This window comes from Manis pentadactyla, chromosome 16, assembly GCF_030020395.1.
Source record: "Manis pentadactyla isolate mManPen7 chromosome 16, mManPen7.hap1, whole genome shotgun sequence".
In the NCBI taxonomy this organism is placed as follows: domain Eukaryota; kingdom Metazoa; phylum Chordata; class Mammalia; order Pholidota; family Manidae; genus Manis; species Manis pentadactyla.
In genome coordinates, this window is record NC_080034.1 from 38,323,531 (window position 1) to 38,343,017 (window position 19,487).

Below are 19,487 nucleotides of genomic sequence, written 5' to 3' on the forward strand. Positions count from 1 at the left end.
ACACCAAAGACCCCGAATAGCGAAAGCAATCCTGAGAAAGAAGAATAAAGTAGGGGGGATCTCACTCCCCAACTTCAAGCTCTACTATAAAGCCATAGTAATCAAGACAATTTGGTACTGGCACAAGAACAGAGCCACAGACCAATGGAACAGACTAGACAATCCAGACATTAACCCAGACATATATGGTCAATTAATATTTGATAAAGGAGCCATGGACATACAATGGCGAAATGACAGTCTCTTCAACAGGTGGTGCTGGCAAAACTGGACAGCTACATGTAGGAGAATGAAACTGGACCATTGTCTAACCCCATATACAAAAGTAAACTCCAAATGGATCAAAGACCTGAATGTAAGCCATGAAACCATTAAACTCTTGGAAGAAAACATAGGCGAAAACCTCTTAGACATAAACATGAGTGACCTCTTCTTGAACATATCTCCCCGGGCAAGGAAAACAACAGCAAAAATGAGTAAGTGGGACTATATTAAGCTGAAAAGCTTCTGTACAGCAAAAGACACCATCAATCGAACAAGAAGGATCCCTACAGTATGGGAGAATATATTTGAAAATGACACATCCGATAAAGGCTTGACGTCCAGAATATATAAGGAGCTCACACGCCTCAACAAACAAAAAACAAATAACCCAATTAAAAAATGGGCAGAGGAACTGAACAGACAGTTCTCCAAAAAAGAAATACAGATGGCCAACAGACACATGAAAAGATGCTCCACATCGCTAATTATCAGAGAAATGCAAATTAAAACTACAATGAGGTATCACCTCACACCAGTAAGGATGGCTGCCATCCAAAAGACAAACAACAACAAATGTTGGCGAGGCTGTGGAGAAAGGGGAACCCTCCTACACTGCTGGTGGGAATGTAAGTTAGTTCAACCATTGTGGAAAGCAGTATGGAGGTATATCAAAATGCTCAAAACAGACTTACCATTTGACCCAGGAATTCCACTCCTAGGAATTTACCCTAAGAACGCAGCAATCAATTTTGAGAAAGACAGATGCACCCCTATGTTTATTGCAGCACTATTTACAATAGCCAAGCATTGGAAGCAACCTAAATGTCCATCAATAGATGAATGGATAAAGAAGGTGTGGTACATATACACAATGGAATACTACTCAGCCATAAGAAAAGGGCAAATCCAATCATTTGCAGCAACATGGATGGAGCTGGAGGGTATTATGCTCAGTGAAACAAGCCAAGTGGAGAAAGAGAAATACCAAATGATTTCACTTATCTGTGGAATATAAGAACAAAGGAAAAACTGAAGGAACAAAACAGCAGCAGAATCACAGAACTCAACAATGGACTAACAGGTACCAAAGGGAAAGGGACTGGGGAGGATGGGTGGGTAGGGAGGGATAAGGGGGGGAGAAGTAGGGGGGTATTAAGATTAACATGCATGGGGGGGTAGGAGAAAAGGGAGGGCTGTACAACACAGAGAAGGCAAGTAGTGATTCTACAACATTTTGCTATGCTGATGGACAGTGACTGTAAAGGGGTTTATAGGGGGGACCTGGTATAGGGGAGAGCCTAGTAAACATAATATTCGTCATGTAAGTGTAGATTAGTGATACCAAAAACAAAGCAAAAAAAAAAAAAAAAGGGGCAGTTCCTGTGTGGTAACCTCCAACGAGTTCTACACAAGGGTATAAAGGGCATATAAAAGGGTAGGCAAAGGGTCTGTTTGTGTTTATACAGAGGATCAAAGCCTAATTGGGCTACCCCGAAAATGAACTAAGATACGATATGAAAAAGAACTTCCAACATCTGCACTCTCTGGAAGACTCTGGAAGAAGATGATCATCAAAAAACCCCAACAAAGATCCACGCACTGCTACAGCTGTAGATGCACTCATCCCACCAGTTCCTGGACTTGCCATGGGAATGAGGAAGGAGATATCTAAGCTGGCCTGTGCATACAGTAAAACAACAAATTTGCCTGGATCTATACTGTTGGAACTCAACCAAGAATTAGGAGAAGTGCAAATTGTAGCGCTCCAAACTCTTACAACTACAAACTATTTACTGTTAAAAGAACATATGGCATGTGAACAGTCCCCAGGAATGGGTTGTTTTAATTTGTCTGATTTCTCTCAGACTGTTCAAGTTCAGTTGGACAATATCCACCATATCATAGATAAGTTTTCACAAATGCCTAAGGTGCCTTAATGGTTTTCTTGGTTTCACTGGAGATGGCTGGTAATTACAGATATGCTTTGGTTATGTAACTATACTCCTATTATGTTAATGTGTGTGCGCAATTTAAGTAGTAGCTTAAAACCTATATATGCTGAAGTTACTCTACAAGAAGATTTGTCAAAGAAATAATCAATCTTCCCATGTTTTCTTCCGCCTGCTACTTCTATAGCTTTTCTTCTTCCTTCCTAATTACAACCCTTAAATAGAATTCGTGCCTCATATCAAATTTACCGAGTATCATAACTCCTCCAAGTGGTAAAGATACCTCAAGACAAATGCTGGGCATAGAAGCCACAGGGCATAAATATGCAAAGAAGTAAAAAGCTAACCTTTTCAAACAATAAGGCTTCCCTCTCACTTACCAACTTCACATTTCCCTGTATGGCCCCGGAAGATGACTGGTTAGCCAGAGACGGGTAAGATTCCTCAAGGGAGGAACAACCTAAGACAGGCACAGTCGCAGGGGGGCCATCAGGTGAGAAAATGGGGATCAACAGAGGTGAGGCTTAGAGCCTCACCCCCCCGTTCTGAGAGAAATCTTCTGCATACGTGGATGTTTTATTGCCCTTGTCTAGCTTGGATTAACACATAGTCTACAGGCACACACCTGATCATCTACATTTGCTCTCTTACAACACTAAACTATGTTTTCTACCTTTATCTTGCATCTACCTACCACTTCAGCATTTTATTAAAAATAATAATAATAAAGAGAGAAATGTGGTATCCACATATAAATCAAGTATAAAAACCAAATGAGTATTCATATTTGAACTGTTTATAGTTCATAATGCATGAGCAAAACCGAAAGTTTCTGTGATGACTGCCCTTGTACTGTTCACTATGTAACTTATTCATTATGTAAGAATTTGTTCTCCATGTAAGAACTTGTTTGTTATGCCTCAGAAGATTGGAGACTGACGAAAATTAGGCTTGGGGTGGATTAATGATTGTGCATTGAGCACTGACTCCCCTATACAGAATTTTATTGTCGTTAACAACCATTTGATCAATAAATATGAGAGATGCCCTCACAAAAAAAAAAAAAAAAGGACAGACTTCCAATCGTAAAATAAATAAGTAACCGGGATGTAATGTATAGCATAAGGAATATAGTCAAGATATTGTAACAGCTTGGTAGGGTGATAGCTGGAACCTAGAATTATGTATATAAATGTTCTACCACTGTGTTGTACACTTGAAACTAATGTAATGTAATACTGTGCGTCAACTACCCTTCAATAAAAAATAATTATTTAAAAAAAAAAAAAAAGAGTAAACACATGGTTATCATAGTTAGAATGTAGAAAGTCAAAGAAATAATTGTGATAGAGGCAAGATGATAAGACTAAGGATAGAAATTAAAGTGGATTTTTAAAATCAGAAACCATAATAGCAAGAAGAATTGAGCGAAATACTTAAATATTGAAAGACACCCTACCAAATTAGAATTGTGTATTCAATGAAATTATTCTTCAAAAGTAAAAAGGAAATAGTTTTTAGACAAACCAAAACTGAAGGAATTTTTCATCAGCAGATTTGCCCTGCAAAAAATATTAAAAGATGGTCAGGGAAAAGAAAAATAACATAGGCCAAAAATGAAAATCTGCATAAGAAAGGGAGAGAATTGGAGAAAGAATATATGAAAGTGAAAGAAACTTATTTTTCCTGTTCTTAATCTGAAAAATAGCTAAAGTATTAATGGAAATATTGCATTTGGTGATGATAGCATATGGTGAGTAAAAATGAATGAGAGAAATGTCAAAAGGGAGGGAAGGGAAGAACTGGAAATGCAGGTGAAAAGGTATAATTTTATTTCAACGTGGACTTAGACTAGTTAAAAATGTGCACTGGAAGTATGCATAGGGCAATTACCAAAACGTTTTTAAATTATGATTGATATGCTAAGAGAGGAGATAAAGTAGAATAAAATGCTCATAAAGATGCTCGATTACAGAGAAACCAAGAAAGGAGGGAAAAGAGAAAGAACAAATAAAATGAATCAAAATCAGTTACAAATATGGTGTACATTAACCCAACTATGTCAATAATCACTTCAATTGTGGATGATGTAAGTACACCAAATAAAAGAAAGAAATTGTTGGAATGGATAAGTAAGTAAAACTCAGCTATGTGTTACATACAAAAATAGATGATAGATATCGATGGATGATGATTGATAGATAATAGATAAAAAATTAAAAGGGTGGGCAAATACAAACTATGTTAACACTATCCAAAGAAAGCTGGAGTACTTACATTAATTTCATACAAAGCACACCTCAGATCAAAGAAAATTATGAGGGATAAAGAGGGGAAATATATGATAAAGTAGTCATTTTTCCAAGGACACATAACAATCTTATCACGTATGCACCTAACAAGAAAATGTCAAAATACATGAGGCAATTGCTGCTCATATTTTTTTTTATCAAAGTAAAAGGACAAATAGACAAATCCACTATTGTAGTTGAAGACTTCAACACCCCTCTTTCAGTAATTGATACCTCAGTCTGGCAGAAAATCAGAAAAGATACAGTTGTTCTGAACAGTGCTATAAATCAAGATGATCTAATTGACATTTATAAAATAAGTAATCCAACAGCAAAATACCATTCTTTTTAAGACACAGGGACACTCATGAAGATAAACCTTGCCTAGGCTACAAAGCACAATAATTTGAAAAAACAGAAATCATACAAAACATGTTTTCAAACTACAATAGGACAATATTAGAAATCAATTATAAAAAAATAGGGGAAAAATCACCAAGTACTGAAAATTAAACAACATTATTCTATATAGCACAAGGGGAAAAAAGAAATCTCAGAAGACATAAAATATTTTTAGTTAAAGGAAAATGGAACTACAACTTCGTAATATATGGAAGCAGCACTTAAAAAGACACAGCATTAAATGAATATATGAGAAAAGAATAATGATCTGAAAACAAACTTAAGCTTCCACCTTAGGAAACCTTTTAGTAAACTAGAGAAAGAACAATATAAATCTATCAAGCAGGAAAAAATAAATAAAAATAGAACAAAAATCAATGAAATTGAAAATAATAAATCAATAGAGAAAAATCAAAGGAGTCAAAGCTAGATCTTGGAAAAGATAAATAAAATTGATAAGTATCTGGGCAAGTGACCCAAGAAAAAGAGCAAAGACACAATTTGCCAATATCAGAAATGAAAGAGGGGTCATCACTCCTGGTCCCACTGTCATTACAAAGATAATAAAGGCATACTGTGAAAAGCTCTACTTATCGATGTAATAAACGTAAAATGTCAATTCCTTCAAAGATACAAGCCACCAAAGCTTACACAGGAGAAATATATAACCTAAGTTTCCCTGTATCTATTAAAGAAATGGAATCAATACTTAGGAACCTTAAAAATGAGAAAAGACAGGCCCTGATGGTTTTTCACTGCTGGAATCTACCAAACATTTAAGGAAAACATGATACCCCTCTCCACAATCTCTTTCTGAAAATAGAAGCACACAAAACACTTTCTAACTCATTCTATGAGACCAATATTTTTACCCTCGTACCATTAAACACAATTAGAACCAGATAAAACAATTACGAGAAAGGAAAATCATAGGCAAATATCTTGTGGACATAGATATAAAAATCCTCAATATATTAGCAAATTGAATCTAACAATGCATAAGAATAATTATACATTGAAACCAACCACATCAATAGTTTTAAAAGGGAAAATCGTATCATATACACTGCTTACTGAAGGAGTGGGAAATACATTTCCACACTGTAAGTAGTGGCTGCATAAAGTGACTTCCTTCCAAAGAGCACAGTTTGGAAACGGGGAAAAGAGCATAGCTTCACAGTGCAAAAACTTGATAAACACTACCTCAGTCAGGTGAGCAAGGTGAACATCAACAGTCATGTCACATTGACAGTAGATACTCTTGATGTGATATGATGAAAATGGCATCTTCTCTGGTCTCCCTCCCAAAATCACAGTACCCCAATCTAACAATGAGAGAAACATCAGATAGATTTCAATTCACGAATGATTTATAAAATTGTTAGCCAGCACTCCTCATACTATCATTCATTAAAATTAGGGAAATCTGAGTAACTGTCATAATTAAGAGGATCCTGAGGAGAATGATGACTAAATATAACGGGGTATTCCAAAGGGATACTGCAACAGAAAAGCACATCAGGATGAAGTTAAGTAAATCTGAATAAGTATCGACATCAGTTAACAATAATGTAGCAATATTGTTTCATTAACTATAACATCTGCTACTGAAACATAAGATATTAATAATAGGGGAAACTGGTTGCAAGTTATCTGAGAACTCTGTACTACTTGGCAATCATTCTGCAAATATAAAACTGTCTTAATGTAAGATTTAAAAAATATGAGTTTTTAATGGCAAAGAGGCATGCTTATATATAAAATGAAGTGAAAAACATAAAATTGAACATACAGTAAAATCTCAACTTGGTAAAGCAGTGCTCATGCAAAATAATTTGAAAGGAATCTAGCATAGAATCAACATTGTTTGTTTTGGAAAGGCTGTTACAAAATAGGTGATGCCTATTATCTTTTTACACTTTACACATTTTCAAATAATAAAATATTATATTAAAATATATAAATAAAGGTCAATATTTATATAGCTTTGAATCCCTAAAATTGCAAAATATCACACCCCAACATATTTCCTCAATTTCTGTAATGGAGTCAATGAGAATAAAAATTTTTTAAAAAAAGAAAACTCACTACTCATGCCAAGTGTTACTATGGAAATATTCTAAACAAACGTTTAAAGTATATTTGATAGTTTGGAAATATTCCCACAGTTGCTGTGAAGTTAATTGTTATGCCTATTTGAACAATTGTTATCTTGATAAATTAAATGAAACTGTATTTTCTAAATTGAAAATAAGATCCTCTTCCTTTAATCAATGTACCAAAAAAAATTAACAAGCGAAGTACCTTAACAATTGCTCAAGACTGTAAGTGCACAGTCAGAAATGTCTCCACTGTGCTTTAAAATATGAATTGATGAGGTAAATGAAGGATTAAATTATTTCATGCTTTTTGTCTTTACCTTTGAAAGGCAGTACTGGGGGTGTTTTCCGTCTGCACTGTCTAATGAAAGTTTAGAAAGAGTGCTCCCGAGTCCAATATCATCACATGTAAGGCGATAAATTAATTGGTTACTAAATCACATAACTCTCAACATACTTACAATATATCCAAAAACTGGGAGGAGAAATGAATATATTACATGGACAAGGGCCAATTAAGGATGTCTTAAATTTCTAAGTAAAGGATTCAAATAAGTCCCTCTGAGCTGCAACCGGCTTTCCTATGGTAGATTTGGTGGGACAGTATCAATTTTGATTTGTCCTTTCTGACTGTGAGCCAGAGAATTCAGGTAACCTTAGAAACGACATCAAATCATCCATTAAATGAGTGAGGAAGTAAGTGATAATAATGTGAACTGTATTTTCTTTTAGGCTAAAGGGAAGTGAAAATTGGTAGTTGATATTTTGCACGAAACTCCTCAAAAGGAGTTTGAATGTTAAAGGTGCTTGAGCATATCATTTAAAGGCGAAGAAGAAAAACTCATTTTCACAAAAACCATATGACAAATGTTTCAGGGTAGAAAAGAATTACAATGATTTTGAAAGGCTGTGGGTCAGCTATGGAGCTTATCATTTGGGTAGATGAAAGTGGGGTTCAGCTCCTGCAGGGGCTTGACCTTCTAGATATGCCCTGTGTGGCCCAACCTGACCTGGGCTGCTAAGCCTTTTGTCTTTTCTTTTATTCATTTTTTTCTCTTACATTATTTATCAATTTTTTTTCTATGCTTTTAATGACTTTGAGATTGAATTTCAAGCTTCAAACCACAGAAATTCACACTGAGAGCTAAATGTTTAGTGTAAAATGCTTTACCTCTAAGGCTGTTTTTTTTTCATTTTTTAACCCTTCCACATGAAAATAAATATCAAAATACGTTATATTTTTGTTTCAATAGAAAGTCAGTGGGGCATTTTATAGTTAAAACCATTTTAAAATACAGAACTATGTCATCTTTCTCAGAATTCTTCCATTTTATACTCTAGTAGTTTGATATAAAGAATCCTTGGAACTTTCTGAAACCAAGGGGGACTTTCTGGTTCCATTAGTGGGGTTAATCATTTATTTTATTGTTATATAAATTTTTGTATATATTTTAATAGTAACATTTCTAATTTTAATATATGATGTCAATGTAAACATTAAATTTACGTATTATTTTAGTTTTTGAAATTAATTATATTGAGATATAACTTTTATACAGGAAATGTAACCATTTTAATTATATAAGTTTTGAAAACTTTATACTCCTGATTAACCACTACCACAGTCAAGACAGACTATTTCCAGCTCCCCAAAGTTTCCCAGGCCATCATCTCCTTCTAAAAATGGCCCCAGGTAAGCCAGATAATGACCATCTTTCTGTCACTATACATTAGATGTACATTTTCTAGAGTTTCATGATTAAATTTCTAGAGTTTCATAAATAGAATTGTACAGTTGATATTTTTGGAGTCTGGCTTTCTCTCAGTTTGTAATATTTACAAGACTCTTGTATTCTTTGGTAGTTTGTTCCATGTTATTTTAAGAAATAATCTCCTCTTTAAATATACCACAATTAGTTCTTTTAACTGTTGGTGGGTCTTGAGCTGTTAACAGTTTGGGACTAGAACAAAAAAAACTGCTAGGAACAATCATGTAAAGTATGTGGAGGTATGACTTCATTTCTCCTGGGAACATATCTAGGAGTAAAATTGCTGAGTCTTGTGGTAAGTGTAGGTTTAAATAAGAAGCTACAAACTGGTTTTCAAAGTGGTCATTATCACTTTGCATTACCACCGCCCCATATCAGAATTCCAGTTGCTTATATTGTTGCCAAAGCTTGGTATTGCCAGTTCTTATGATCTTAGCCAACTAATGGTATGTAGTATTACTGGCTTGTGATTCAGTTTGAATTTCCATACTGGCTAATGAGATTAAATATCTTTTCATGTACTTGATATACATACTCATTTATCAGGTGTTTGGCTTAAACAATTTACCCATTTTTTATTGGGTTTTCAGTATTATTATTGAGTTGCTAATGTCCTTTGTATTTTCTACATACAAATTCTTTATCAAGTATATATATATGTTTATCAGAATTATATATAAATAATCATGTATATCATAGATTTTTCCTTGCAGTCTGTAGTATTTTTTTTTCATTTTTTCTTTTGGTATCTTTGATAAAAAATTTTAAGTTGATGGAGTCCAGTTTGTCAATTTTTTATTTTGTTTGTACTTTGTACTGTCTTGAAATCTGATTGTCTTATGTTCTCCATCTTTGTGATTTTCTTTTAAGATTGCTTATACTATTTTTGGTTCTTTGGATTTTCACATAAATTATATAATTGGTTTGTTAACTGCCACCAAAAAAGTATGTTCTGATTTTGAGTATTGTTATATTAAATCCATAGATGCAATTGAGGGAGAATTGCCATTTTTAAAAATATTGAGTCTTCCAATTCATAGATATATAGTATTTCCTCATTTGTTGTATCTTCTGTATTTTATTGCTACAATGTCATATTTTTCATTGAATAGCTCTTGAAATATTTTGAAATAATTTATCCTTAACTACTTTAGGTATTTTCATTTTTATAAATTATATTTTTCTTTCCATTTCCAATTGTCTATCGCTAGGAAAAAAGAAACTACATTTTGCATATTTATTTTGCATTCAGGAAACTTACTAATCTCACTTATTCTAATAAATCCTCTGAAAATTCTGTTGAATTTTTATCACATAAAATCATATCATCTGTGAGTAAAGACAATTTTACTTCGTTCTGCCAATTTGTATGCTTTCATTTTTTGTTTATATTTCACCAAGGAACAATAAAAAGTTGAATACAAGTGAGGAGAACTGGCTCCCTTTCATTTTACAAGTGTTACCAAAGAAGCTTTCATTAAATGATCTTGGTTGTAGTATTTTTATTGATACCTATTATCAGAGTGATGACAAGTTTCCTGAGAGTTTTTATCATGTTTGAGTGTTGAAGATTCGAAGTGCATTTTTCTGCAACAATGAAGTTGATCATTGCAAAGTAGACAGGTGTTCAGGTGGTTAATTAGGACAAGAATGAAAATCCTAAGCAAGTCTTTAATCATTTCCTGAGACAGTGGAAGCAAAGATTTAAAAAAGCTCCTGAATATTCAATTTTTCACGGTGGAATGATCACAGACAAGGGTCAGATGGATGCAGTTCAGACGAGTGTAACTGTCCTCCTATGAGGAGAGACCTGCAGAAAAGGCTTTTGCTTCCTCATAGACCATGGGCTGGGGGTAGGGAGAGAAGGTAGGAGCAGGTGTGGAAAGGTAATGACAGTAAGAGGAGAAAAGTGCCTCTAACAAGTTCCCGGGTAAGAAGGCCTCCAAAAAAATAGTCTAGGGCTAGGACTGCAGATAAGCCTATGAGCATGGATGGTGGGTGGGGACTGGGGGAAGGCTGAGCCACTGACTCCAACTTTCTTTAGAAAATTGCAATGTCCTGCTGTGCACCAAGTCTAGTGAAGGAAGGGCAGCTTTCCCCCATGAGGCCTGCCAGGCAAAGCCTTCCTATTGCCTCTGATAGGGCCCAAAGATCCCACAAAGGATTTGATGGGGAATCAGACTCCTCAATCCCAGGATTTTCTCCTTTATTCCCTTGCTAAAAACAATACTTTAAGATCATTGCTTTTTTCCCTAATATAGGCATTTGGAGCGTAAGCCTCAAAGCACCACACTGGCTGCATATCTTCTTACTAGCACACTTTTTTGTTAGTGGTTATGAGTTTACATTATGTATCTTTAAATTTCACAATCTGCTTTCTCTTACTGTACCACTTCACGTAGTTTAAGGAAAAGCATAAATGAAAGGAAGAATCTGCAACATATTTTTTCAAAACACTTAGTATGCTTCTGCGAGCAGAACACTTTTAGCTGGCATAGTCGTCCATGGTATTAGAAAAAATTAAATTTGGAAGCCCAAAGGCTTGATTATGATACTTTATATGAAGATATGAAGGAGCTATTCAGAAAGGCATAAGATGTCCAACTGAGTTTGGAGAACACACATTTGTATTGGCATCAGTGTGTAAGGCAGTATGATTTTCTCCTGCAGCACTTAGCAGCCAGAGTAATAAGTAAAGAAAGATGGTTTGGAGTTGACTGATGTGGCAAAATAATAGGTTCAAGAATTGATTGTGAAAATAATTGATTGAAATGATACATCATGTTTCATAAACTGGATAGGAAAGGAAATGAATTGATGAAGTAAACGAAGGATTAGGATACAAGAAAGTTCCATATGTTGTCTAACATTTCATTTTCATGCTACGGTAAGTATGAAATGACAAGAAAATTACCAAAATGAGAGAGAGAGAGAGAGAGGGCCTTCGGGGCTCGATTTGCTGATACCGCTCCCAAGTGGAACAGGGAGGTGAGTGGAGACGGGACGCCTGCAGCCCGGATCTCAGGCAGGGCCAACAAAGAGCAGGCCCAAAGGCGAGAGGCCTGTCACTGTAACAGAAAAGCCTCGGGTGTGACCAAGGTGGAGAGTGCTGAGGCCAAGCGAAGGGCGAGGTCACAGGCGGAGCAAGGTCAGGGTGCGGGAAGGCCCATCTATATGGACATGGAACACGTCCAGAATTATGGCCAGAGTGGTGTCGGAGAGGGCAGTCAGTCAGGGGCTAAACTCTTCAAGGAATGGGAAGGAGTGCCCAGGGGTCAGTAGATGTCCGCCACAGCAGTGTTGGTAAACACCACATGATTTAAAGCTGGGAGTTTTGAGGGAAGAGGGAAGAGCACATTCCAGAAGTGGAGCAAGGGGGTCACCTAACCCCACCACCTGGCCCAGTGGCAGGAGGAATAAGGGAGAGAAGACAGCCACCACTTGAGCTGTGGCGGGGGCAGCCGTGTCCTCTGGAGAGCCAGCTTCCCAGAAGAGCTACAAGGTGAAAGAACTGCTCACAGAAGACAAAAAAAGGACAAACCCTGGGGCCCTTCCCACGCCTGAGCTCGGGGGGCTTCTTGGAGGGTTTCAGTGGTTAGCGGGCGGGTGGGAGACAGGATGAGAGAAGGGAAGTAGGGCCAGATGGGGATTAGATTTAGGGAGGTGGCTGACTAGGGACCGTAAACAGGGATAAAGTGTGAAATGAGATTAGTCCTGGCGGCTGCAGCAGAGTAGTGGTGGGGCTGAGTGACTGGCAAGGCTGGCAGGGAGAAAAGCAGGGCACAGAGAAGTGTATATAAACACAATGCAGCAACAGCCCTGTGGATGCAGGGGTGGGGAGTCTTGCCAGGTGTATGCAGTAATCCGGGCCACCCACCCTTCAGGTCTGGTCAAGGACATGGGGAAGATGGGCTTTTCCAGAACTCTGACCCCTGCCAACACTTTTCCAAGAAGAGTCAAGAAATGTTGAAAAGTTCAGTGAAGCAGAAGAAAACACAAAAACAGATCCCAATATAGATTTGATTTCATATATAACAATGCTGGAATTCCAACTCAGTGAGAAAAGAATGGCACTTTATGTAGTAAGTGCTGCTGACTCGACTGGCTATCCCTCCAGGAAGAAAATGAGGCATACTCTCACCACAGCCAACTAAAACATAAATTTTAGATGATGTAAAAGCATGAATGTACACAATACTCAGAATATACAAATATCTATTCCAAAAGACCTTTAAACCAGCCCAGAAAGCCAGAAGCTATGAGAAAAAGTAGACACATTTAATTACATAAAATTGTAAATTGTTTGTGGCAAAAGATCATTTAACCAAAGTCAAAAGGGAATTAATAGAATAGGAAACCATTTGAAAGCTACGCAATAATTGAAATCTTGCAAGAGACAATTTAATATCTACGTTATACAAACAGCTCCTAAAAACTGGTATGTAAAAACACATAATTCACAAGAAGAACAAATCCAAGTGTCTAAGAAGCATATGAAAAGATGCTTTGTTTCACCAATTTAAATTAAATAAATTTATGTGTGTGAGTACACACATACACACACACACACATAAATATATGCCATATGCCATATTCAAGGATTGGAAAATAAACTTTCTGGGCATAAACTTCCAGTTATAAGAGGAGCTGATGTACAGGATGGTGCTTATATGTAATACTGTATTACATATTTAAAAGTTGCTAAGAGAGTAGATCTTAAATGTTCTTACCACAAAAAAAAAAAAATGATTATTATGTGATCAGATGTGATTAGCTAATCTCTGGTGGTAATCATTTTGCAATATATAAGTGCATTAAGTCAACATGTTATACAACATGTTATACACCTTATATGTCAATTATATCTCAATAAAGCTGGGGAGGAAAGAAATTACTTTAGGTCCCCCCATCTTGTATATTCTCTTCCCAACAGCTGCATCCTTAAAAAAAAAATAAAGAATTGGAAGATTCAGTGTTGAATCACGCATTGATCTATAGATTCAATGAATCAAATGAAAATCCTTATAGGGTTGTTTTTTTTTTTGATAGAACATGACAGGTTGATTCTAAAATACATATGGAAATGAAAGGGCCAGTAATAGCTTCCTGAAGAGGAATAATATGGAAATACTGCCCTAGTAAATACCAAGACTTTTTATAAAAGTACAGTGATTAGGAAAGGGTGATATTTGTGCAGGGATAAACAGCCTGAGGAAAAGACTAGAAACTAATGTCAACATAGACACTTGGCTTGTAATTTATGTGGCACTGAAGAGCAAGGGAAGAGGAGCCTTTTCAATAAGCAGATTGAGTGTTCACATGAGGAAAAAACAAAACTTGACCCTTATCTCATACCATAAACAAATAAACCCCAGGTAGGTTGTCATCCTAAATTTGGAAGGCAAATAGCTTTGTATGTTTACAGGTGGTAACTACACATTGTGATGAGCATTTAGTAATGTATATAATTGAGTCACTATCTTGTACAAGTGAAGCCAATATTATATGCCAACTATATCTCAATAAAAATAAGTAAATTTTTAAAAATAAATAAATATGGAGGGCAGAACCAGAAAGATTATAAAAGATGATAGAGGATGACAGAAAATATGGAGAATTAACTCCTCAGGGTAGTGAAAGATTTCTTTTCATGACACAAAAACACCAACCTTCATTAAAATTAATGAACGATTCCATTGAAACGACATTTAAAAGCAGGCAAAACTACACCATAGTGTTTAGGGAAGTGTTAGTTTGTGAACTGACCCTTGTGCACAGAAAGCAAGGGAAGACTGAAGAAAGAGGCAGGCCACTCCAGATTGGTAGGTGGCAGGTTTAATAAGAAAGGGACTTACTTTTGAGGCTTGTCTTGGGTGGCCGCAGGATGAGTAGCTCTCCACACCCACCTGCAAGAATTTTAAAAGCTTATATAGAAGGCTTAATTTGGTTCAGTCGTGTACACCATCCAGATGGTCTCAGCAACACCTACTCTCTCAAGGCTGTGTCCTTGGAACAGCTGCGGCTGTGGGGACATTAGGCAGGGAGAACACTGCAAGGGCGGGGGAGGGGTAAGGAGCCTCCGATTGCCCAAGTCCAGCTTGAGGGTCAGCCAGGAGTCACATGCTCTCGATTAGCTCCTCCAGCAGGAAGCATCCCCACGCTGAAGATGACCATGGAAAGTAGGGGAGTGATCGCCATAGAAGGCAGGATGGTGGCAGCCCGCGAACGGCAGGAGGGTGCTGAGACCTTTAGAGCCCAACGGTGTTTTATTTCTTGAGATAGATGAGGCTGAGACAGGGGCCATGGGCTTAGACAGAGTAGGGTGAGAGCCTCTGGAATAAAACAAAGCAAGATAACCATTGTGAAATTTGCTTTGGCCTGCTGGGGAACCCGGCTTATTTTTCTAACTTTACCCAAGTGCTGCTTTTCTTCCTCTAACCCTAAACAAATGATTTGTTGCAACTTGGGCAATGTAGCAAGCAAGCCCAAAACTACTGCAAGCCCAAAAGAACATAGTAAAAAACAGGAAGGATTCCATCTTGAAACCCAGTTAGTTAAAAAGTAAGACAATAACTCAGCCCACCTTGGGAGCAAAGCAGGCAGTCTTTAGTGATATACTCACAGACCAGGAAGCTGCTATCCTGGGAGGAAATCAGAGCAGTAAAATTCTTCTAAATAAGCAAAAAGACTAATAAGAAACTTAGTGTTTCTTCAAAGGTATTTGGGACCACTTAAGCAGGTGTACATCCCTAGCACTTTGTCTCTCAACTGCCTATAAAACCCCTAGACAACGCACCATCCCGGGTCTCTCTTGTCCCCTCGTGACTTGAGCCAGAAGCTCTGTCTTTTCATTTTCTCTCTGAATAAAAGCCTCTGCCTTGCTCTCCTACCTTGACCGTTCAACGAAGTTCATTCTTCGGCTCCATGAGCAAGAACCCCGGCATCAAGGCTATGCGGGAGTTGGCTTTACAAAAATGCATTAACTTGCACATCTATGTTATCCTTCACATAAAGATTTTAGGAAAAAAATCTTCCCAGGTGATTCTGATGAGCAATCACATTTAGAGACTCCTGACCTAGAGCCTAGCTGGAGTGACACTGGAACAGTCAGGTCTGTTTCAGGTGATAAAATGCAACCCTGGCTTGCATTTTATCAATCTCAGATATTGATTCATGTATCTGAAAAACCCAGGGTGGTTTCAGAAATGGCTAGTTCCAGATACTCCAACAAGATTATTAGGAGATTCCTAAGTAATCTTTTCTCATTACCCTACAGGCTCCCGACCCCAGGAAGGTCCCCAGCAAGACCAGGCTTTCTGCTGCCAGCCGAGTCACATGAGCAGGAAGAAACCGTCCTTCTCCGGCATCCCAGCAGCAGTCCTGGGCTTGGCGCTCCCTGCCCTGCCTGGGACGACATGCCCATCCCTGACCAATCGCTCTGGCCAGTGGTCTGAAAAAGGACTGCCCTGATGTGCCTGCCTTTGGAGGTGCGGAGGGGAGAGTCTACCTCATTTGAACCATATTATCCATATAGGAGAAAAAAAAGAGTTTTCCTCCAAGGAGAAAGTGGGTGCCATCACCAAGAGCAAAGGGAAAGGATGCTCGGGCAGAAGAACTGGAGTCAAGGGGCTGGAAGCCCAAGTGGGCTCAAAGGAGAGGCGTGGTGGAGGATGACGACAGGGGAAGACTGCCGTCAGAAAGGGGGACACCTGAATTACAATTTCAGAGGCGGATTAGATGTGGGTGGTGATGGGGTCCTGGGTGTGGCCCTGACATCGGGTGGCAGGGCTGTCAGGGTGTCGGAGACTCAACAGCGTGTGCCCACGTCTTCCCTAACAAGGGTGGAACCCTAATAAAACAGTCTGCATGGATCAGTCTCAGAAAGGTATATGACCCAAGAAACACAGCCCAGTGGCATAAAGTAATTAACAAGCAATTTCATCCTTTAGTCGCACCTCTCAAAGGATTTTAGAGGGATTAGGATTCACAGTTCACAGCCACGCTGATTAAAACCCCCTTTCTTCTCCTCTCTCCTCTTGACCTAAAGCTGTTCTACGCTGGTCATTTCAAACTCCTTCTCCCACCAAAAATAAATGATGCTCCTCCTCCACACCCAGTCTGACTTAGCCATTACCGCTTTTCCCAGAAGAATCTGTTTTTTTCTAGGAAGGAAAGAGAAATTGAGCTGGCAATTAGAGGACTCTTTTTGGTGGGCTGGGGGAAAGGGGACATCTGTGCCCAAACTCTCACTGACCATTATTGTCCTAGCACAAGGACAGCGACCTAGGGGTCACATAAGAACAGCCACTGGGAGGAACAGCGGGTGGCACAGCAAAATCATCAGGAGTTTTTACATATGTGGCCCCCAACTCCATCTCTTCGCCTCCGTTTGAGAACCTGGACTTCCCGAGGAAGCAGGAACATTCAAGGCAGAAACTCAAGCAGTAGCCACTTTCTCTTCTCGGTAACAGACCTAGTGGTTTTATTGATTTCCTTTAACAACAAAATTAAGCGTTTTATATTGATCTATAAATTGGGGATTAACATGGCAGGTAAAATCATTCTAAGGGTATTAATGACCTCGGTAAATTCTGAACCTTCCACTTCAGATCTAATGACTTTTAATGCAAACTTCAACAATAATGAAGTACTATCTCTCACCAATTAAGTAGAAAAAATAAATAATGAAACCCAAAGTTAGTGAAGTTATTTGGAAAAGAGTGTATTCATCTGTTTGTAGAACAATCCTCTTTTAGGACAGAGGTGATTTGGCAATACTCCTCAAATTCCACATAATACTTATTCACAAAACATTCAAAAGATGAAGAAAATCACACTTACCTTCCATCTCCTCATCAGTCACCCTCCAGAGCTGGGCACAGATTGATTCACCTTCCTTTTTTCAGTTGTTTTTTTTTTACTGTGGTAAAATACACATAATATAAAATTGGCCATCTTAACTGCTTTTCAGTGTACACTTCAATGATACTAAGTACATTCATGTTATTGGGCAACCATCACCACCAGCCACCTCTAGACCTCTTTTCATCTTCCTGAGCTTGAATTCTGGGCCCATTAAACCCTAACTGCCCATCCCACCTCCCACAGCCCCTGGCAACCACGGTTCTACTTCATGCCTCTGTGAATTTGACTACTCTAGGTCCCTCACATCAGTGGAATCACACACACAGTGTTTGTCTTTTTGTGATGGGCTTATGCCCCGTAGCATAATGTCCTCAAAGTTCACTCGTGTTGTAGCATATGTCAAAATTCCCATCCTTTTTAGGATTTAATAATATTCTGTATGTACAGACCACATTTGCTTGCCCATTCATGTGTTGATGGACACCTGGGTTACTTCCTCCTTTTGGCTATTATGAATAATGCTGCTATGAACATGGGTGTTCAAATATCTCTTTAAGACCCTGCTTTCAATTCTTTTGGGGTATACACCCAGAGGTGGAATTGCTGGATCATATGGTATATTGTCTCATCTTTTTTGCAGGGGATGGTCAGGGGTCAGGCTTCTGGATTTGAGGGTATTAGGAGCTTGGAGGGCATTGACTGTGTGACCTTGGGCAAGTCACTTTCCCTCTCTGAGAGCAGAGCCCTGTTTTCCAAACACACTCTTGTTAACCACACACATTCCCAGGCCTCTTTTCCTGGGAGATTCTAATTCAGGGCCCAGCCTGGGACCCAGGACCTTGGAAGTTTTTAAAAAGAGTCTCAGGTGATTTTTATCATCAGACAGGTTTAGGAATCACATGACCTGAGGATTTCCAAAGGCCCTTGAAGCTCTGATCTTCTATCACCTCAGTGGCTAAAAGACTAATCCGGAGTCAGACTGAGTAGGTTCAGTTCCACCTGGTTGCCAGGTACCAGAACCACCTCACTTTCTTCACCCCACAAAGGAGGGTAATGGCACCTACCAAAGGACTACTGCACGCAGTAAATGGAAATGAAAGCAAAGAAGGCTTTCGCACATACTTAGTACTCAAAAAAAGTCCTCTAATACCTTCGTGCTCTTCCTAGTCCTCTCCCGCCCGGCCGCTGCCCTCCTCCAGAGGGTGGGTTCCTGTCGCCACCTGCTGGTAAAGCTAGGTCAGTGCACTCACACTGCCAGTTCCCACCCTACCCAGTCCCACGCCAAGCTCCACCCATTCAGAAGCCTCAAGCCCCCTGATGAAGGCAGAAACCCAACGTAGGTGGGCCTGCGGTCCCAGGGACCCAGTAGCCCCAAAAGTCTGTTCCACAACCTCATCCCAATGACGGTGAGTCCTTGGCGCAGCTCTGCCGTCCTGGGTGGTCCCCGTAAGGAGAGAGCCGAGTGCCAGTTCTGCTAGGGACCTCACAGACATCGTCTCATCCGGCACTCGCGACCTCTGTGTAAGGCAGAGGGACTTAGGCATTTTCCACAGGCGAGGAAATTAAGGCTTAGAGAAGTGACTGGTACAAAGTCTCACGGCTTGCAGTGATGGAGCCAAGTCTCAAACCAGGGTGAATTTCAGCCCCTGGCTATTTCCACCAAGCCACAAGGCCACTGAACTAGTTGTTACCCACCCTGGCTGGACTTTGAATTCACCTGGGGAGCCTTAAAGACTACGAATGCCTGGGCCCCAGCCCAGAGATTCTGATTAATTGGTCTGGGATGCAGCTTGAGCCCTGGGGTTTCTTAAAGCTCTGGTAAGTACTCCAGTGGGCAGCCAGGGTGAC

The 19,487-nt window shown here is 38.8% G+C and overlaps 1 long non-coding RNA gene across 1 annotated transcript; it reads right to left on the reverse strand.

Moving 5' to 3' along the window:
• Positions 1 to 3,578: 3,578 nt before the first annotated feature.
• Positions 3,579 to 17,695, reverse strand: LOC118929722 (uncharacterized). Its single transcript, XR_005031720.2, has 4 exons — positions 17,616 to 17,695; positions 14,630 to 14,680; positions 6,110 to 6,231; positions 3,579 to 3,775 (listed from the first exon to the last, which is right to left on the reverse strand). It is a non-coding gene; the product is annotated as an uncharacterized LOC118929722 (long non-coding RNA).
• Between the last annotated feature and the right edge of the window lie 1,792 nt (positions 17,696 to 19,487).